Source organism: Bombus fervidus, chromosome 4 (assembly GCF_041682495.2).
Source record: "Bombus fervidus isolate BK054 chromosome 4, iyBomFerv1, whole genome shotgun sequence".
Taxonomy (NCBI): Eukaryota; Metazoa; Arthropoda; class Insecta; order Hymenoptera; family Apidae; genus Bombus; species Bombus fervidus.
The window spans coordinates 6,182,747-6,205,789 of record NC_091520.1 but is presented as its reverse complement, the minus strand read 5'-3'; the positions used below and the strand labels follow the sequence as shown (position 1 = coordinate 6,205,789).

At 33.8% G+C, this 23,043-nt stretch overlaps 1 protein-coding gene and 1 long non-coding RNA gene across 3 annotated transcripts in view; one reads left to right on the top strand and one right to left on the bottom strand.

Moving 5' to 3' along the window:
- LOC139986871 (uncharacterized) overlaps nucleotides 1–23,043 on the bottom strand; it is a 166,718-nt gene that overhangs the window by 29,513 nt on the left and 114,162 nt on the right. The window lies entirely within an intron of this gene.
- Vacht (Vesicular acetylcholine transporter) overlaps nucleotides 22,297–23,043 on the top strand; it is a 118,949-nt gene continuing 118,202 nt past the window's right edge. For both annotated transcript variants that reach the window (XR_011799727.1, XM_072002505.1), the window contains exon 1: nucleotides 22,297–22,437. The gene's annotated coding sequence lies outside the window, so the exon portion shown is untranslated. The remainder of the gene's footprint in view (nucleotides 22,438–23,043) is intronic.

Sequence of the window (23,043 nt, the reverse complement as noted above, 5' to 3'; positions counted from 1 at the left end):
TACGTTTAAGATCTATCTTACAATTGAAAATTTCGAGAATAATTGAAAATCAGAGAGAAGCTTTTTCTCGCTCCCAAGAAATCTGTCATTTGCTACGTACAATGTTGTCTGCAAGGAGTCTTCAATTATTTTCCTCATTTTCCTTACGCTGCTTGCTTTTCCATTTGTCCAGAAGCGTTACGTCCCGTTTGTCTTCTACGCGAAATTCTCTCACAATTGCACGATTATCCGTGCTTTTACGGAACGTTCTCTGTCACACAAAAGTTTCCCATCGCCGGCGAGGCGATTAAAGGCTTTCGTAGAAAAAAAATGGAAGACTCGAATGCAGCCAGCGAAAGTCTGACGGTGACGTTAAAGAGAGGAGAAGAGATTTAATAAAAAGGGGAATAGAAAAGAGGGAGAGAAAGAGAGGATCGGCTTCTACGGGCGAATTACTCGTTGTTCGTTCTCACGTGCGAATGCCTGCGATTTTTTACCTCCTCACGCGGCAGGATTTTTCCTTTTTCGTACGTAGAACAGGCAAACTGGGCGCTTGTTCCAGTTTTTAATTGCGCTGGAAGGAAATGCCGCCGCGGGCGGCAGACGTGGCCCAGTATCGTGCGATTTATATTCTCCTGTTGCGCCTTCTTGCCTCCCGTACCTACGTATAATGCGAGTCTTACCTCATCCAGTTCTCATAAGCTCGTTTCGTAGTTGCACGCTGCAGACGGGCGAACACGTTCCATCTTGCGATTGTTCCGTGTTCCTAATTTACAGGTGCAACACGTGGGTGTGGAAATCGCTTCTGGCAGCGCATTATGTGCAATTTGTAATGTGTATTCAGTGTTATAAAATTTCAATTTAATCGTCTGCGATGGAATTCGAGTTGAACGTGATATTTGCATTTGAAATTTCGCAAACGCCCGATGCTTGAGTCGAAAAGCGTATCGCTCTGAAGGAATTATGGGTACAGTGGAATAATACAGTGGCCTCCTTGCTTATAAATATCTAGCACTTCGACACCCAAGGAAGCTGAAGTTCTATCACTCTTTGTGCTATCTTTGTCCTTGTTCGGTCGATTAAAATTATCTATTCGTTTTATAAGAACCTGTATAATACGAGAAGTTACATGAAAGGACATTTTAACTAAAGAGGGCAGAGTAGTGTGCTGAGAAAATGTTCATAGTAAAATTGACGCGATAAGTTTCCATTCGAATACGAAATATCATTTAAGATTTAAAAAGTACTTTTTAATATTCAGCTTGATATTTAGATTAGGTAGAATTAAAGTTGGTGGATAGGTAAGTGGATGTAACTTTTACGGGTTTATCGCTTTTTGAAAGAGCGTTCGTTCTTGCGATGCGTATTAATATGCATAATCGCAGCTTTCAATCCCATTTTGGTATTTTTCGTGATGGGTTTTAATAATAGGCTTAATTGATCCGCTAGGTTACTTTCAAGTTCGTATTTATGTCCTTCGCGCAGCCTGTAATTGACGCTATTTATAAAGCGGTGTAATTCGTGCGTCTGGTTAAATTCGCTCGGCCAAACCTTTAGACAATATGTTGCTTTATAAGCTGGTTCACATTTCATATCGAATACTATATGATAACAATCGTCTATCAGTTATGGCTCACACGTCGTTCGATAGCCTCCGTTCTCTCCACTTATGCGATCGTATATTTTTCCAATCTGTGCCAATAATAAGGCGATTAATTGTTCACAAAATATGGAGATTAACAAAAACGAATATTTTGGCGAATTTGACGAAAATGGTGCTGCTAAATCTTAGATGTGAACGTAATGGCACATGAATTAACGAAAGATTCGAATCGGAAGAGACTCTTACTGTTGTTGGAGTGCCAACGTTGTTTTGGTTTGCTAGGTTCAAAGGTAAATGAACTCTGGACAAAATATTATTGCCGTTATTTGTAATCGTCAATCGAAATTACATTTGTACTTTTTATAATACCACCGGTCGATACAAACAGACGAACGTGCTCTCTAGAATAATCATTATAGCGAGTTATTATAGCGAGTCATATGGTCGAATAGCGAACGTACAGTTGAACAGTAGCATTGAGCAAGCGATGATTACGATGATGACCGGCATACACTATCTCTGTACTTGTATTTAAAGTGATTTTAATATATACTGACTATTACAATTTTATCACTTGTTTCTTTAATAAACCAACACGTATAATAAACCACCTCATGAAGTTCTCTAGACGACACTAGACGATAGTATTCTTCGTCTTCTTCATCGCTAGGTTCATTATCCCCTTTCGTATAGGTGTTAAAAGAACGTTAAGACTGACCCTCACTGTCGATGTTACGATCGTCCCCGATCATGCTTCGAAATGAAATTATAAATTTGGCCTAACACTTTGACTGCCACGTTGGTCATATACGATCGGCCACAGTTTCTCCTGTGACGTCATGGTGATCATTGATGACCGGAACGCTTAAACTTCTTACAATTGTAAAAATTGAATGAAAATTGACAGTTAGCGCATTTTGAATATAACCGATAAATAGAAGATACTTTGAAATAAAAAGTGCCCCATTGAACAATTAAACATTTTTATTAGAACATCAATAAAAAAAAAATGAGAACAAATCTTGCATCTGACAGTGCACTGTGTTTGCGTCCATACCTTTAAGGGGTACTCTACGAATATTATTATAAACGCACCTTAGAAAATAATCGTAAATGCTGCTTTATAATCATATAATTGAAGTTAGAAGTGTGCACATACCTTACTATTATATATAGAATGAGCAAATACTGTTTACTAATATCTTCTACACCTTTCAACAATATATTCTGCACGTTTTGCTTACGACGAAATAACGAATGCGAATGGTTTATTGAAATAAACGAAGCCTTGTTATAATATGTGTTAGAATTTAATCTTAAAGTTAAGATTAATAATTTGTGGAAGACACAATGTTTATGTTAAAATAATATTCAGTGATATTTATTAAACAGAACTACAAAACCAAATGTATATAAGCGAGTGATATGGTATAATTAACAAAGTATGCAGGTAAAGAATTTATGGATTGTTGACAGTTGGCCAGTTACTCTCAGACTAGACGTAGGTAGTGACCCATGATCCCTTAAATATTTTGAACCCCACTCTTTATACAGTAATGAGTATGACCTGTGTAAGTGTCCTGTTCAAATGCCTGTGTAGGTGCCTGTGTAAGAGTATCTGTGCCTATGCGTGTAATATCGTTGTATTCCAACAATATGTCGCTATCAACTGTTACCAAGGCGCCACGGTGGTTACCCATGACCACCAATAAGATAAACGGTCCATTGGGGAAGAATGTTGTCTTACATCATCAATTTATTATTATTTTACCATTATATGCTTTGAATAATAAAAATACTCCCGTGGCGTTCTCAGCGAAACATGTGATTTCGGCGTAGCAGTCAAAGTGTTAAGTGATGTTTTCTTTCACAACGATGTGCAGCTCCGAAAATGCCTGAGAGATCGGTCCGCTTCAAAAACTGCGGGATTCTTCGAACGAGGAATCTGGAAATTACTGAAATGTTGGGAAAAGATCTCAAATAATGACAGAGAAAATACATTGTATTGATGAAGTAGGTGAATTTGTACCAGATATTTGAAAGAGAACAGTACTTTTCACATTTGACAGAAACTTACCAGCTTATGGGTATCGCACGGTACTTGCGATAAGTAGGCTGGTGATACTTCAAATTATAGTAAATTTATGTTTCTATGGGTACAATTAAAAAGATAGAGTACGAAGATAGAAACAGGTGAAGAATTTACCTGTTAGGTTATTGAATTTAGGTTAAAAGTTTCTTTATTGAATATTATCTAAATCTAAGCTAATCTAAAATTTATTAGATAAAACAAAAGCTAAAAACAAAAAAAAATTAAAAAAAATAAAGCTGGATAAAACAATACAAAATATTTGAAATATAAAACTAGTCATAACGTTTAGTAGGCGAAATAAATCTTTTGTACACATGGACCGTCTGTTTGACAGATGAGGAGGGGGAGGAAGGAGGATTACGAGACATTTGGTATATAGATTTTAATTCTTATACATTACAGGGCTATCGCCTTTTAATAAATAAATAACAAAAATAATTATTAAATTAATGAAAAACATAATTATATAGAAGAATCGAAGAGTGCTTGTAGAAAACACTGTAAATACCAAAAAACAAGCTCTTTAGGAGGGAAACGAAACCGAAGCATTGACGTCCTTTACATTCATAGAAAGGAAAAGTGTATTTGTAGAAAAGCCCGTATATACAACCTCTTAGTTGTAAAGAAAATTCCATTCGTTTAAATAGGTAGCACAGACGAGAGCCCAGAAACGATTAATTAACTTTTATTGGCACTCATTATCTTTTTCTATAATATATATAGTACAATGTAGTATAATATATATTTTCTATAGTAATAACTGCTTGGAGAGGAAAATTCTACTTAAATCCATACTATACCACTACGATACTACTGCAGCATTCTCGTCGCTATGTAGAACATTTTCCAATAAAAAATCAAAATTGTTCAATTTTAGCACTTACGTTTCCTGCGTGCATTTTTCAATTGTAGAGGGACAAAAATAAACCGTTTCTTATCTTTGTTTGCCATGCAGATTAGTTTCCCGAAAATTTCTCGGCGCATGAACATTGCAAAACACGTTCGGGTACCTGTTATTTCGGTACCCGAATTTGCTGGTGAAATTACAAATTGCAACTCTGACGTTACAATTGCAAGCATTGCGGACCTTCATACAGGCTCTATCCATCTGTGGATTTATCGAAGTATTTATCAAAATACTAACTCGATTCGTAATTAATTTCTCTGTATTTAGCCACAAAATTAGAAAGCTACGGATGCACAAAGAGATCTCGAGACAATTCTACCAAGTCTTAAGTCCAACGCGTCATTTTTTAGCGTTATATGATCCTTCAAGCATGTAGAGCCAGGAATACAGAGTCAAACAATTATGACATCTGCCTGATGCTGCTCTGTTCTGAATCGTAAGAAACTCCACGGTTTCTACTATGTAAATGTTTGTTTAATTTTCTCGAATTACTTCGTCCCGAATTATTCCATAGTCTTGTCTGATGTCGTTTAATTGCATTTCGCGTTTTCGTTTTTCTAGATGACTTCTGGTCGATGATGCTGTCCTTGACGTTCAGCTTTCAATTCTTGTAGTTTGTCAATTGTCATCTTGGCGTAATTATTTCTTTTGCGATAAATCTTTTTCCACTTTGACATAATTTAATTCGCTTTTCTGTTCCGTTAAGTTCCCAAACGAAATAACAAATATTTTATTTAAGTAGGTCCACGATGTTCGTCAAAGATTAATGCTTGGAGGATTGTTAGTGTTTCGACAATTCTTATTGAGAAAAAGGAAGCGATAAGAAAGAAAGTTTCTGCAAACTTGCTTAAATTTTCCAAGTTGTGTGACACGCCAGTTTGCGGCATTTTCACTGGCGTGGCTGGCGAGAATTGATCTGGGATGATCGGAGAGTCGATGACGACGGTCCAGGATTAATGCTATTTAATACTGTTCTCCAAATGTAACATAAATTCACCGAAATTAACTAATCTGATGTATTTCTGATAAATTTCTAAATTTCTACTTTTCTTCCAATTTACCAACTAAATAAATTAACGATTAATTTTCAAAATCGAAACCTCAACTTTTTTAGTTAGAATATCTTTAATAAGCGCAACTAAATTTATGGCTTATTCAGTAAACTTACCATCAGGATGGCTGTAAATTTCAGCTGCTGCTATTTGTCAGATGGCATATAGCAGGACAGGCGGAAATGGCTGCTACACACCACGTGCAACGGATCAAACGCCACAAAATTGCCTAATTTCGATGCTCTAAGTGACTCATTTTGAGCAAGGCTCATTATCCTGCAGAAACCTACAAAATAAATATTATTTTTCTGTTTGTGAACATATTGTCTATTAGTTAATGAAACAACATATTTGAATTTCTAACATTATATGTACTATATGAAAGTTGTCTTACATTCACTTTTCTTATGCATAGAGGATCACCCAAAAGTTTAAACTGAAACATTTTTCACACTATCAATTATATCGGAAAATGTTTAGGAAAAGTTGTATGGCTTCCTAGAGGACATATTTTCGTGTTATTGGGTTTTCTGTAGAAGGAAAACAAATACAAAATTAGCGCTTTCTTTCTTTATTTATTTTTCGTACGATAAGTTTTACAAACTAAAGGTTAAGATATCCACTAAATTAGTAGTTTTTCGACGTAAGTAGGTTAATAATTTTTCATAGAGATTCTCGAATTGCGTGGATTAATGTATTAAGAAATATATGATTCCACTTAAAAAAATACGAAGTTGATCTTCGCACGACCTTTACGCGCTTACCCGCTGAAAAATTAATAATATCAAAACGTGCTTCCTTTGAAGCCATTCGACTTTTCCTTGAAACATTTTTCAATATAATTAGTTGCATCGACAATATTTTAACTCAAACTCACAGGCGACTCTTCCTGTAAACGCGACATTTTTCCTTTTTCCTCGTTTATTATTGCACTTTGGAACGGTGCAGGACATTTTCCTATACTGTAAATATAATTAAACAAAATGCAAATAAAATTATGAAAATTGTTATTAAAGTTATACAATTATTGACTTGTTTCTGTACAAAGTGGTCCACATAAAGCGTTACATACAGTGATAAAAAATAACAATTATTTGGACATTTTTTGAGAAAAAGTCATTGAATGAACAACCGGTCGTTAATAAATCTTTCAAAGAAATATCTCAAAAGATTAGAACATATCAATTTTCAATTGTTCGATTACGAATCGCCATTGTAAATGATTATCAATTTTTTGCCTGTCAGTAACCATTATCGATGACGGAAATTTAATTTCGGTTGTCAGTAACCAATATCGATCAGTAAACGAATTTTATTGTGACATTTTATCAATAACCATATATACAGGGTGTTTCGTTTAACCAGAAACGGTAGAATACCCCGCAAGGAATTAGAGTTATCAGAAAAATGTTCTAACAAAAGTTGTTTGGCTCGAAGGGGAACATCATACGGTGCAAATTATTCTTTTGCAGATTCAGTGGTGGGGGAGATTTTAAGGTCAACTTTATTTTTTTAAATAAAATTATATATTTCTTAATACATTAATTGATCTATCTTAGCGTTGCCTATAAAAAAATGTTAGTAATGTTAAAAAGCTTCGTTTAACAGATATTATATATATATATATATTTATTTACTGATTTATTATACATGTATAATTAATAAATTATACTGTAAATATATATATATAATTATGTAATATAATATAAATTATACACATATATCTTTAATTTGTCGTATGAAAGACAAGGGAAGACACGAATTGCGGTATTTTTATTTTCACATCGTAATGTACGAAAGACAGTATAACGTCAACACAAACATACCGCTTCGTGTCTTTTTTTGTTCCTAAGTTCACGATTTTAGAAATCCATTAGGTCAAAGCTTATCTATCATCATATTTACCCGACGACGATTGGAAAAATATATAATATAATATAATAACACAATATAATATACATAGGTTTTTGCAAAAGTCAATTTTTTTTATGATTTACCGCATTAATGTATAGCTTTTTTCGCGGTATTCGGCTATGAAAATCATCGTTTCGTAAAATTCGTCGACATAATTCCGGGTGAACTTCTTTATCAAACATATCAGCTACCATACTTGCGAGTTGAGAAGCGGATGTAGTAAGATTTTTTTTAATTCGTGAATGATAACTTTCTCCTCTCTTAGAGTCAATTTCTTTTGTTCACTTGATCCAGTTTTGTTTGCAAGTGTTCCCTCATTCTTTCACTTTTTTATGATATAACGTATTATCGACTTACTTCTGTTCACAATTCCGACAATCTCGTTATATGATTTGCCGTCCTCGTGTAATCGGAATATTATTTCTCTTTCACACTTTTTTGATTCAGACCTTTTGGTATTCATTTTAAATACTATTGTACACACTTTTACGTTACTGTTACTGAAACGATATCCTAACATCAAGTGAACGTAGCAATATTTTCATTTAGTAATGATGTTTACATTCGGTAAACAGCAAAGGAAGATGAAAAACTATCAACAGTGTTACAGCGTTCGAATACTATTGTGAGACACTTATCATGAATGTTTGTAATAAATGTATCATAACTTCTGTCTATATTATTGAATCATTTTCAATTTTAATTGGTGTAATTTCGAGACTTTCTTGTTAATATAGATACCAAACTGTTTTAATAAATTAGTTTAGTATATCTCATTTTATTAATTGAAATTTGTAAGTGTAAGCGTTCGAATACTTTCGTGAGACATTTATCATGAATATTTGTAATAAATGTATCATAACTCTTGTCTATATTATTGAATCATTTTCAATTTTTATTGGTGTAATTTCGAGACTTTCTTGTTAATATAGATACCAAACTGTTTTAATAAATTAGTTTAGTACACCTCATTTTATTAATTGAAATTTGTAAGTATAAGCGTTTGAATATTTTCGTGAACCACTGCATATATAACAATATAGTACAATACAATACAAAGTAATAAATGCGATACAAATACGGAAAAATATACAATTACACTAAAAATATACAGCATATTACGATACAATACAGCAAAAACAGTCATAGAGTTAGAGTGTCAATATTGTCAATATTGTCAATAAACACTAACGCACAATATACTAATACACAGTAGGCTAAAAGTGTTAAACGTATAACTTTCGAATCAATGAATTCCAACGCTCACAACCTATCCGCCGAATACTATCGGAAGATGTAAAAGAAGTTTAAACGCAGGTGATTTTAATCATCAAAACTTTAATGGTCAATTAAATAATGATTATTCGCAAGCGAAACAATTATAAATTAATATTTCTTACCAAATAATTTTTTGAGAAATATCTTTGAGATTTATTGATAATTAACTTGTATTTAAATAAAAATTAATTTTTACTCGAGTTTTTTCCCAAGAAATGTTTAAAATAATAATTATTTTGGATCTTTGGAACAGATCCATTTTATAGATAAATTTTAAACAAGAATTTGTTAGAGATACTAATAATTAATTACCTTTGGTTTGTTCGCCGTGAAACAACGATCAACTTACACACATATCTTTATTATACGATGGTAATAGTAAAAGATGCTAATTAAAAATCACTTTACTACAAATATTCTCAACTCTGCATAAAATCACAACTCGCTTTGATCTGCTCTGTGCTGCGACACAGAGACTTTGTGCTACACAGACTGCTGCGAATCGTTTTTAGCGACGTACAATTTGAAATTGTACGGTTTCGAACGAAGTATCCGCGCGTGAGTGTCTCCGACTATAGCTTGATACTTCTAATTAAACGACAGAACTTAAGAACCGAGTTAGAGTTAAGTATGGTCAGATTTCTATGAATAATAATTTAATTAGTATTTCGTTTAATTAATAATTTTTATTTAAATGGGAGCCAGACGTCGATAAACTTCAAAGAAATTTCTAGAAAAGAAAAATGACTATAATTAAAAAATATTAAATGACCATTACCAATGATTGAAATTTTGGTTAAACTTCGTCCTCGGGCACCAAGCTTCTTTTAAGTTAAACGAATGTGTATAAAAAGTACAAATCAAGAAATAAGTAAGATATCTTCTTTTTTTGCTGGAACGTATTTTCTTGTTTTTAGCAATTTCCAATTTGCAAACCCGTGCGCGGCATCAGGATTTTAAGCATGAAATTCTCAGTGAATTTTCACGTACGTGTCTTGATTTCGTATACAAAAGTACTAGGATACTCGTATTCAAACGTGACTTAAAGACTATCAAGAATGAAATTTTGTCTCTTGCGAATTTTGTTTCGATATTATTATTTCATAGAAATATTATTGCAATGCTATTTACAATCAGCCCAAGTAATAACTGTTTTACTGTTTAACTAACATTGAATAACAACGACACAAATAATTATTAAATATAATAAATTAAATCAATAAAAAAATAAATAAAATAATACATAGAATAAATGAAAAAATACATACTCAGTTATTATTTCACCTAATGCAAGACACATTAACGTAATGTCTTTCGATCGAATATTTAAAGGTTAACGAATAAGCTCAAATAGAAAATAAAATAATCTAAATAATAAGTAACTAAATAAATAAACTTCTTTGAATCATGTTCGTAATTAATTGTTTCGATCTAATGTTGATAATTCGCCAATCGTGAGATCGATTCATCAAAATCGAAGATTGCAAAGTGTTGCGCAAATGATCGCAAGGAAACCTGGTCCATTGAGAAAAATGCGGCTGCCGGCAAAATCCTGCAGGATTACGTTCCCTCGATTCTTTCCGTTCTAACGAGATTTTGCGAGAGATTTGGCGCTGTGTCGTCCTATTCAGAACCGAAGTGAATTCGATCGTACGGAACCGAATTATACGGGTCGCTCGCTCCACGTTCCGACCTGAAATGCTTCGTTCTGAATCGGCTGCTTTCCTTTTCTCCTTTCGCTTCCTTTCCTTGCGCCTTCTCGCGAAACTTCGCAAGGTAGAACGTGACTCGGCGTCCATCGAGGGGAAAGGGAGACCGCAAACTCTGCCCTTCAAAGTGGCAAACGTATTTCGTGCATTTGTCTGATTAAACTTTGACTTCTTCCAAACCATTAACGATCGTCTCATCATTGGCACATGATTTATCAATAACAGTGATCATAAATATACAAAAGATATACACAAGAACATATGGAAGAATAGATGCATTTTAATACAATGCATGGGATCTCTGCGTTACAAAATACACGTAGTTAAAATTTTTATTAGAAACCATTTTTCACGTATCTTTATTAAGCTTCTGTTTCTATATTAAGTAGATTTTTCTAGTTAAACTTTGACATTCTTCCAACCAATTAACAATCACCTCAACACACTTGACTTGTCAATAAAAGCGATCAAACGATCGTAAATATATAAAAAATATGTACAAAGGCGTATAGAAAATTAAGTGCTTGTTAATGAAATGCGGAAGATCTCTACATTTTGAAATACGTATAATTGTTACAATTTTTATTAGAAATCATTGCCTTATATGTATTTTTCTATATTGATTAACAGTTTAAATATTTACATATAAAAACTGATTCTATCCTCCGTCAATTTATGAAATCCAACTTTTGTTTTTACTGTATTGTTATACGATGAAAATTCTTGAATTACGCGTAGAAGAAACTGTAACAAGATGCACATCTGACTGGATGCGTTATGTCAGTCGATAATCAGTGTTACATATATATGTTTCGTTATTTCCAAACTTGAAGATTTCAACGATTATGGAAAGCTTGAGTAGAACATATGTAGAGCAAAAATACCCATATGAAATAATAAGACATATTAATAGAAACTAGAGAACTGTGTTTATGGCAAAGTAAAAGCCACAATTAGCTGCGAAGTCTGTGAGTAAAAAGAAAGTGCTATTTAAAATTTATAATAAGCGATAGTCAGGGATTTTAAGAAACTTATTAATTAACGTGGTTTCATTATAGAATCACAATATTGTATTCAAGTTATTAAGCATAATATTCAATAGGTGCGTGGAATAATGATTCGAAATTAATTAACGCCTAAATTTGTTATAAGATATACTTAATAAGCAACGTAGATCATCTTATACTCACAATTACCACACGTATACATAGTATGTTATATTTCTTACATGCGTACATCATGTTGAGATGTAAAATATATTAACTACTTTTACTATACTATCATTATACCTAGACAAATTTATATTACAAAGACTTATACGCGTAACAATATAATATATATAACATGTATAACGTATAATGCTTATACAAATCAGCGTGTTTTACTCAAAATCAGTTACTGGCGTTTCTACCGACGAGCTGCTCTTCTGTCTCATTGAAAATTCAAATTCAAATTCGAATTACTCTGCGTATTGTTACGACCACCGTCATTTTCCGATACAACGTCGATCAAATTTTGCGCTTGCGGACAATGCACGTGACGTATCGGACGCGTTGAATCTCCCCCGACACTGTCACGTAACGTTTTCATTCTTTCCCGCTGTGTCGATTCATTAACGCGATAAACGTGCACGACGTGAGACGCGGCTTCCACCGTGTGGAAACAAATTTCATCGTAATTACGCATTGTACGATTAAAATCGCTTAACATCGCTTTCTCATCTCGCGCCGCCGAGATTTCGCCCAAGATTTCGGCTATAAAACGTGCGTGCCAACCTCGCGATTACGAGTGGCTCGATAACGCAAGGGTTAGCTGCGTTCACGTTCGCAGCGAAGCAAAACTACCGGTTTGGTTGGACGAATACAATCGCACCGGCTAAGAGGCTATTGGCGTTATATGGTTGTCGATAGAAGATTTCCATTAATTTGCTCTGCGGCTAAGCGGCGTCTCGTATCCTTCGGCAACAGTGTTTGAATAATACAGTCGATTATACGGCCAGAGAATTAGGTACTAAATTGTATTCTCTCAATGAATATTCTGTATTTACCGTGTTCTCGAATCTCCAGGTAACGATCTCGACTAGTTCGTTACGGAGTCACAGATCGATAAGGCTTTATACATACAATATATTATTTTTACGAGTGTGTATGAATATTTATTGCTTTTATTGTAGTATATTTAATTGTATCATCATGTGTATATATATATATATATATTTGTTTAATGAATATATAGATTTCAGTATATTCTATATAAAGTTTCCGCACGATGATATTTAACACTTTAAGTATATATATATACATATATTTAATGACTGTATATGTTTTACTGTATATATAAAATTTTCGCACGATGGTATTTAATACTTTCGCCAATAATTGTAAAATTGGAGCGGTACGTAGAATCACACGTGAATTTAAAAGCTACATTATACAGAAAGGTTCCGAAATTGGTTGACATTTTTTTCTCATCGATTAGCATCCGTATACGTAGCTTTTTAGTCAAAACACATTCGACGGCTGTAGTCTTGTTCGCGAAACCGTCAAACATTTACCATATCGATGCGATTTCAAAATGTTTCATATAACAATGAAATATTTCATATGTTCGCAAAAGGTTTCTGCAAGTGCTATAACAATCCTTTCTGAGATATTTCTTTTGGATAAAATGCTTTCGTAGACGGCTGTACGTGCGAAGCTTTGCATATTTTAATATGTATTTTAATATGTGGAATAAGTGTGACGAATCGAGTGAAACGACGGAACGAGAGCTTATCGATCGCTTTGAAAAATATTTGCTCGTTATGTTTCACGTAGCTGACAATCGAAAAGTCAATAGAACCCTAATTGATTAATTCGGTAAAAATTTATCGGACATAGAGAAGTTATGATAATCATTATATATATATACGTATAATGATAGCCATGATATATATATAACTCTATATATGATAAAAGTAGTAAATTCGTTACTTAAACTCTACGCCGTGACATTTCATTCTGTACTGCTTCTACTTTTTTCATCGACGTGAAATCATTCTAATTATTAAATGAAACGAATAAAAATTCTAGAATATTTCTTGCATTGTAAGAATTACGTAAATTTCATCGCAATTGGGATCGAATAAGATCGATCGTGTAAAACGTCATAGATTGGTAATGTATAAACGACAGAAAATTTTGAACGTGATATCATAAATAAACGCTACAATAAATAACAATAAAATTAATAAATTTCAGTTATGACAAAGAATAATAGGAGATTGAAATTGTCTCACTTAAAATCCAACAACTAAAAGAATATTTTGTACACGCGTAATTATCTTCTATAATTTAAAAATCGAACAGGTGATTCGTGGATGATTTTGAACAAATCCAAACATTCGAAATATTTTCCTGCATTTTGTTGTCTTTTCGGTTAGCATTTCCTAATCCTGATTTACGCGTATATATTCTTCCACCGCTCTCACGTTGTGAATCTTGGCCTGTGAATCGTGACTGTCTATCCCAGTTTGTTTTAATCCAGGAAAAGTAAAGCTGTCAGACAGACTGCACATGCCATTCGCGATACCACGAAAGATTAGCACTTTACTGATCATTACGAGTTTATTTCGAGTATTTGTACATGCAGCAATTTAACCATGCTTTTAAAGTAGGACAATTATATATTGTGTTGGAGATACTTCAAAAATGTCCAATTTTTTAAATAGAACGATTCTTGACATGATTTTTAATTTCTAGCAAAATAACAAGTCACTTTGACGATATGAGTTGAATAAAGAAGCAAAGCAACGAATTTTACATTACAAATAGACTGTGGAGTTATATACAAATTTGTATCTTCATCAACATAATTAAGAAAGTAAGACAAGGCTGTAAGTGCCAAATATCAAATTTTGGCGGAGCGAGAAGAAGCTTCTCTGACTTAAAATTATTTTCCAAGTTCGCTTTGTTTTTAACGTTATGAGAGCTTAAGCGTACAATAATCCAAATGCGTCACAAAATTTTCTATTTTTTGCGCCAATATAGTCAAAATTCTTCAGAAGAAGAATCGTATTTGTAGAAAACTTTGTATGTGCCTCTTAATTGTAGAGGAAACTGAATATTCCATTCATCTAAATTTGCAAGCACTGTACCAAGATAACTCGTATAAAAAGAAAAAATATACTTTTCCAAGATGTTCCTTTTATCTTTATTACAAAAGTATATTTTATAACGTTCCGAGTAAGAATTGTTATAAAATTGGCGATATTTAACGTCGAACGTGTTTATCGCTTAATGGCATTTACATTGTTTTAAAGACAGACGATATTGAACTTTTAGTAATTCTTTACAAACTGAAACAAAAAGACCAAAGAGGTGGCTTCAAGATTTTTGAATAGAATTATTACTACGGTCAGCATTGAGTGCTGATCTGAACTCGATCGAAAACTTGTGAGGAATTCTAACGAGAGAAGTTTAGAATCAGGAGAAGCCACGTATAAAAAATATCGCTGAACTTAAAAACAGAATAAAATTCGCGTTGGCGGATATTCAAAAGGATAGATAAGAGAAAATTTAATCTTTTCTTTTACACTTCCAAAGAAGAAAATTTCTGTAGAAAATTCCCAAAGAAGAAATGTTTGTTGCATCTTATTTTGGTATTATGAAAAATCTAACGATGGGTTTAAGTCTATAATTATTCATGGTATTGTATCTATGTTCGAATTTTAATTATAAAATTTTATTTCGATTATAAAAATAATAGCCAATTACTCGTTAATTGTTCTACAAAATAGTCGGTCAGTAACGTGATAGGAAGATTGGTCGTGGGTTCTGAGTATCTCTTGCTATGGATCTTGAGGTCTGTGATTGCACGTAGATCAACTAATGTGAGAAATTCCTCCGTAGACGGAGGCGGTTCAATCTTTTGAGTCTACAATTTCCACGTGGCGCAACCAGGTTGATGCAAAGAAGGCACCGTTGTTCACGCTCCTGTAAATCACGATGGTTGAATCGCTGTCTGCGAACTGTGTGAACAATGCAAGCGATTAGAATTTTATAAATTGGGAATTTCTAGAAATGAAACGTCTTGGGAAATTGGGACTGCGAAATGAGAGAACTGTGTAAAGTGTTAAACCTCAGTATTTTGGACCTCAAGCTGTCATGATGGTGAGATGTTTTGATATTGCCAAATGCAAATTCAAAATCGAAACGCGATTATTTATCCCAAAGGCCAACATCAAATTAATGCATTCAAACGTTTTGTGACGTACAAGATGCGACACATTGTAGTAGTTGTATGGTTATAGCTTTTCAGGAAATTTAATTAATACGCTTATGATGCTTATTAATGCTTATGATGTGCGTGAATCAATATAAATATTATTTTTGGAAATATTTCTTCGGAAAATAAATAAATTTTACAAACGAAAATACGATACTTCTGTTTGCTGGATATTTGTATTTCTTCACGTTTCGCGTCCTTTTTTGTTTTTAGTTAAAATTTAATTAAAATCCTGCAACAAAATTGCGTTGCATGTAAAGAGCGCAGCTAGTAGATTCTATAATTGGAGTACATCGAATCAAATAATAATACGGATCAATGAATGTGTTGACCATTTCAAACTTGAAGCTGCAGCACTTGCTTCTAATATGTATATCTAAATTTATTGCTTATTTTGTGCGGTCATCATCGATCTGAACCGAATTAAAATGATCTCCTTCGTTATTTGAATTGTTTCTTATTTAACGAGCTAAATTTCATACGATGATTTTGCCTCGGTGTAGATATAAAACATGGTCATGTAGATTGCATTTAATTATTTCTTAAAAAAAGCTTTCCCCTTTGAACAATTATATAGACAATGATTTTCAGCTGTAAAAATATTCCTGTATATATTTACATATATGGAAAGGCCTTATTCTTACATTAAAATATTTAAAGAGAAAATTTCTATATCTTTAGCGCTAATACTAGTGCTAATTTAGTGCTACGCTTTAATTAGCTTACAATTAGAGAACTATATAGATAAGTATAACTCTTTAATTTCTCTTCTTTAGATTTTTCATACTTTGTAAAATTAAAAGTTTTTAATTTTAATAATTGTAGTATTCGAAGTTTATCAATAATAATTTTGACGCGAGCTTAGGTTCATTATTTACTTGCCAATCTTTTATAACAAAATAAAATCATTCTCGCTTTAATAAAATAAAAAGTTTTAAATTCCTATTAAATAGAAAAAATCACAAGAACAAAAATTTCAGATTTCCATTCTACTAAAATCCTAGATTAAATTTCAGAGCTTTCAATGAAAAAGCTACAGAACAAATTTTTGAATTTCCGTTTAATAAAACAATCACAGAAAAATCTCAAATTTTCATCCGACGAGGAAAGAACTATAAATACAAAAATTACGAATATTTGTTCGGTAAAAGAGTTACAGAAAAAATCTTAAATTTTCGTTTAACGAAGAAAAAATCATAGATACAAAGATTATGAATTTTCGTACAATAAAAAGATCACTGAGAAAACCTGAAATTTTTATTCAACGAAGAAAAAATTATAAATATAAAAATTTCAAATTTTCGTTGCATAAAAAAATCACAGATCACGTTGACGATTACAGGTACTGTTTATCGATGCTCGTGTCCTAATTTCCAAGTAGATACATAAGTAGATAGTGAGATACTGCGCGGCGCGTCGCGTCCACAGCGATAGGACCAAGAGGATTTGTAACACCAAGCGTTCAACTCTCGCAGGGAGCTTACTTACAGTGTAGTTTCTTGGCTCGATTAAATATTCTGAGGGGCAACCTTACGTTCTGTTAAATAGATCGTCGGGAGCGTGAGAGCGCGACCGGCTGGTGAGAATACAGAAGAAGATCTGTGGTATTGAAGTATCTGTGCATATTTCTGCATCGAGATGTAAAAAACGCTTGAATGAATTCATCGAATGAATGATTCAACGAAGCATCGTGCTAGAAGATTGGTTCAAGCAGCAATAAGATTACGAGAGAAAATGTGACAGATGAGATAATGTAGTGTGAATTAGATTTTCTATTTTGTTGCTAATATACTATGTGTATAGTATACAGTGGGTCATAACATTTTTATGAATATATTGTTATATTGCGGTATGAGAAATTTGTTAAAGTTTCGTTAATACTGCAACGAGACAGGACTTATGTTGTCTTATGTTGGCAAATGTTAGTTGATAAATGCTTAATTATTATAAAAGTAATCGTGCGAGATGTATAAGCCAAATCAAAGCAAAAATGTATATAGAAGTTACGAGACATTTATTGCAAATATAGTTAGTAAAAAATGAGTATATATTGTGAACAGTGTTTTTAAAAATGTACATACATAACCAATGCTAAACATGGTTTTATTAAATGTGTCACTTACTGATATGATAATTGATTGTTTGAATTTTTTAATGCTTTGGTAATTTTGCGAAGAGTAGAGTATGTTTCCCATATATTCAGAACAAGTTTCTGTAAGTGCACAAATATTTTCGTGAATCACTGTACGTTAAATTATATTCTATATCTATACACGTTTCAAGAGATAATCTTATTGATTTAATTGACTGAATGTTTTAGAATAAGTTGGTTTCAGTCATAACTTTGATTATCCTGTATATTAACAATCGCGCACAAACATGAGTACATAGCTCGATACACGAAAATAACCATAGCTGTTTTATTGTTCACACAGTCTGCTTCAACTTTACATTGCAAATGTAGAGCTTAAGTAATTCTGCGCGTTACCAACTTTCGAACTAATCTAAGTATAAATTTATTCGTATCTATATTTAGCGAGTCCATAGCGAACGAAACGGTCCTTCCGAATTAGAAAATATCCAAACTTGACCTACTATTGTGTGACCATTAAAGATAGATCTATTTTAAACGTAGATATTTAATTGTGAAGTAAATTACAGTGGATAAATCGCTGATAAAAGTTGCATCTTTTTCCAAGCTTTTCCTAAATCAAATTCTCAATCAATATTTTGTTGGACATTTCCTCTTTCTAAAGTTCTCTTCAAAATTTGTACGAACCAATCTACGACAATTTACAATTAATTTACTTAAATGCAGATAAACTACATAAATATACAATAACACAAATTAATAGTTCAAGTGAATGTTAGACTACTTGTATACGTAATATTTCATCGCGCTATATAATTTAAAATCGATTTAGAATTTATAAATTTAAACGTACTTTTATAAAAGCACAAAAGTGAAGAATAAAACTGTAATTTGCAATTTGATGAGAACTTACGCCGAGTCTATCTGATTCATCGAGACATTTCCACAACTATTTATAAAACCAAATTGTATCTTTTTATGAATAAATGTATTTTTTTATTAATATTTTTCGTACTCTTTACAAAGGTATCTATATTCTTTATATGCTCCCTTTATACACATTCGCTAATAAATTCTACTTACATCCAATAATAGTAAAGAATGAGGGGTGTGAATACACTTTTCTTACAAATCCACCGCCTCTTATCAACAACGGCATACTCTATATCACAATGCTGCTGCCATTCATTTGCAAGTTACAATACACTAATTTCTCCACACAATGGAGAAATTCACGTCAGGCTTGTATCCAACAACGGCGTATCGTCGGAGAATGCTAAAGAGAGTTCACAAGCACGATTAAATCAGTCAAAGACAGAATCAGCAATCTGCTGAAATCGGATCTGATGAAATGAAAAATAACGTCCATGTCCGCAAGCAGATAGTCCATTTACAAGCTACTTTATACCGTGTAGTGGCATACTTAAATTCTATACCTACAAGGAACGGGCGAGGAAGACAGAAAGAGAAAGAAAAAAAGAGCGGAGATGAAGGTAGATAATGTGGAATGGTTGCTAGTCGAAGAACACTGTGCTGTGTCGTGTTCACCGCGTTCTCGAACCCCTTTTTCTCGAAGCAGCCAGCAGCCCACAGTCGTACAGGTGAAGCTCATATCGACCTGCCGCCAGAAATACCGCGCAGCATCGACCGTCGTCGTTATACCTGGTGTGCTTCCTCTTCCCCCGGGGCCGTGCCACCCCCGAAGCACGAAGCGGCTTGGAGGGCGAGAAGAGGTCAGCGGGGGATGCGGATAGTTGGCACGATGGTGGTTGGGGGCTGACGTACGGTCTCAACGCCGCGGCCAATCCCTGGATCCTGGAAACCGCGGCTGCGCCCTGTCACAGTTTCCTCCCCGGCTGTGGGGATGACAGGGACGGGAGGAGGGTAACGTACAACACGGTGGCGGGGAGAACTTCGAGGGCAGACGTTTCAAAGCTACCCCAACGGAGAGACACGCCGAGACGCCCCTGCCATCGGGAGCCCTTCGGTCTCAGTAAGTATTCTCAATGACTTTCCCTTTATTCTGTATATAACCGTGCCGCTCGCGTTTGTTTTTTCCCGTTTCCGTCATCCGCTTTTCGAATCTTCTCGAGTGGTCCTGTCATTTTCGGTGGCTCGTGTTGACATCACCGGGCGAGGGCTCGCTCTTCGTAGAGGTGCGAAACTCGGGTATCAATCGGTGAACCTTCATCAAGCGTTCGTACCGGGTTTCCATTCTATAGGTACCGGTCAGTTCTAGAAAGCTAGGGTTCTAGGGAGATCAGTAACTTTTCTATTCTTTCGGTGTTGTTTTTCTACTTTAGCAAGTGACGACGCTGATTACCTTGGAAATATTCGTGAAGAGATAAACGGTGCTTAGTTAGTCTGTCAAGACGTGGTGAATATGAAATGAATTGCTAGGACGATAGATTTTCGCAGGCCGAGATACCGCCGCATCGACTGAATACGAAGGAATCGAGAGTTATATAACGTGTCATGATGTATATCGATCATGAATATGACAATACATAACTGCAGGGAGCGACCTTCTTTTATTACGATACTTATTTCTTCCATTTTGAAACAAAGACGTCCTAATGATGACATTCGTTAAATAAAATTCTGGTGACTAAACAGAAATGATTAGGAATTATTCGACAATTGTCTCGAGAATGGGAATTTGTTTTGCTTAAACGGCGTCAGAGTAAATAGCATTAGAACACTGAATGGTACGTGAAAATAACGATACTACAACGTGGTAAAGGATAGGAAGTACGCGCTTGTATAATATTCTGTCTTTCTCTGATGTAAGACATAGGAGACTGTTATAGATAGATGTTTCAATTCCAAATTTAGATCGGTCAGGGTTTAACGCGTGTATAAGATAATAGACAGGTTAGGAAAAATTGTGTCGGTTTCGAAGAACGAATGGACAAAAAGAGCTTATTGTCAGCACGCTATAGGCAGAAGGGAACGTGCTAAAGACCGACAACTTTTTGATTACTTCCGTAGAAATTAAGTTATTATTAAACAAAGTTATGCTACATTAATATTTAGATATTGAAAGACACTAGAAAAGGATATTACAACTTCGTATTAAAAATTTATTATGGAATACTTGAGAACTTAGAAACATTAAGTAAATACTTTAGATTTTAGGAAACACTTTGAAGATTATGGGTTATGGATTGTTACGCTAGCTCTCTTTTGTCTATGAAACCACTAGCATAATAAAATATCAAGCGTGTGCTAAGTTATTATACACTAACATTTAGATATTGAAAGACACTTAAAGGATAGTACAACTTTTTACCAAAATTTGTTATAAAATATTTGAGAATTTAGATACATCGGATAAATACTTCCAATTTGAGGAAACTATTCGAAGATTATGAATTATATATATGGATTATTAGGCTAGCTCTATCTTGTCTGCAAAATAATAGAATATTAATTGTGCGCTAAGTTACTTCAACATTTGGATATTAGAAGAAACTTAAAAAAAGACATTACAGTAGAATTTTATATAAACTTTTCGTGAAGGGGAGGGGGTGGTTCATATGTATTTAAGTTCATATAATAGGAATTTACATTTGGCGAATTTAGCTGGAAAGGGTTCATTTAATCGGGTAGTAACTAAAATTTGGTTGAAATAAATAGAACTTATATAAACTGTAATTTGTTTGTAATTGTTTTTCTACTATAATATTTTTTGTTCAAAGATCGTTCAGAGATTTAGAAATTCGAAAATGTTAAATACTTAAAATTTTAAGGAATATTTTTAAATAACGTGCCAGTACGAAATACTACACTCGTTGTTTCTTATCAACAGATTTCTTTTTAAATTACTTCAATATTTATATGTTATTAAAAGACAATTAATAAAACTTAACTTTTTATTAAGGAATTATGAAAAGATATTTGAAAATTTGAAAATATTCAATACTTTCACTTCTAAGAAATCTTAAGCAAATAACTTGAAGGCCATGGAATATGCATTACTAGACTAACTGTTTCTTGTCAAATTACTTTAATATCCATATAATATTAAAAGATAATTAATAAAACTTAATTTCTTATTAAGGAATCATGGAAAGAATTTGAAAATATTAAATACTTTTACTTTTGAGAAGTCTTAAGCAAAGAACTCGAGGACTATAGGATATAAATTACTGAACCCGCTGTTTCTTGTCTATCACTATCATAACAGAATATTAGTAGCCTAATAACTTACGTCGATACTTAGAAAATTATTTCCTAAAACGTATAAATACTTTTTATTAAATAAGATGTTAAAATATTTGACAGTACGAAATACTTAAAATTTTAAATTAATATTTTTGAAGATGGAATATTACGTCTGCTGTTTCAGGCTCGGTTGCAAATTCGGCTGAAAAGGTGGAGGGCCCGGGGACGCAAGAAGCTAAGGAGTCGGTGAACGGCTCGAGGGTCGAGACCGGACCGGACGTCGCCTCAAAATTGAGCAGTTTGTTCGCCGGACTTCCTAGTCTGGCGAGTCCTCAACGCCTCGCCAGTTCCCTCAGGCAGAAATTCGCCAATAACTCTGGTAAGTTTACAAATTTTCTCGGTGCACGGCGTTCCCCTCGCCGTCAAACTGTACGCGACTATGGAGGCTCGTTACGATCGTTGACGAAGTTACGGTTCCCTGCTCGCCAACCAGTCATCGTAATTAATAAACGAGGGTGCAGACACGCATCGAACGACGTTGAGAGGGATGTCGGTTTACGAATGATCGTTTGACGGAAATAATTAATCCGTTCTGGTCTTGCAGAGACGCGGTGTTTAGCGTCTCAAACGAGACACGACGACGCTTGACGATAATTCGGATTAAACACGCGTTTAATATCTGTAACGAGATTACGTTTGTCTGGATAACTGTGAAATAATCGAAAAGCTCTGACGTGTGCATTGTAATAATTTATTCTTTCTCGGTATTTCCATAAGAATCCTATCTTTAATTCAAGCTATTCCAACGAAACGGAACCTTCTGTTCTTGGCACTGAATGTTTTATCGATACGCAGAAAAGGCAGATATCGAAGGGGTATTAAATCGAGCTTTGTTTTCGCATCAGAACGTACACAACACGCGTTCAGCTGCTGTCTTTCCTTGCCTAGCAAGGTTCATTAAATAATTACCACGTAGCCCATTTAT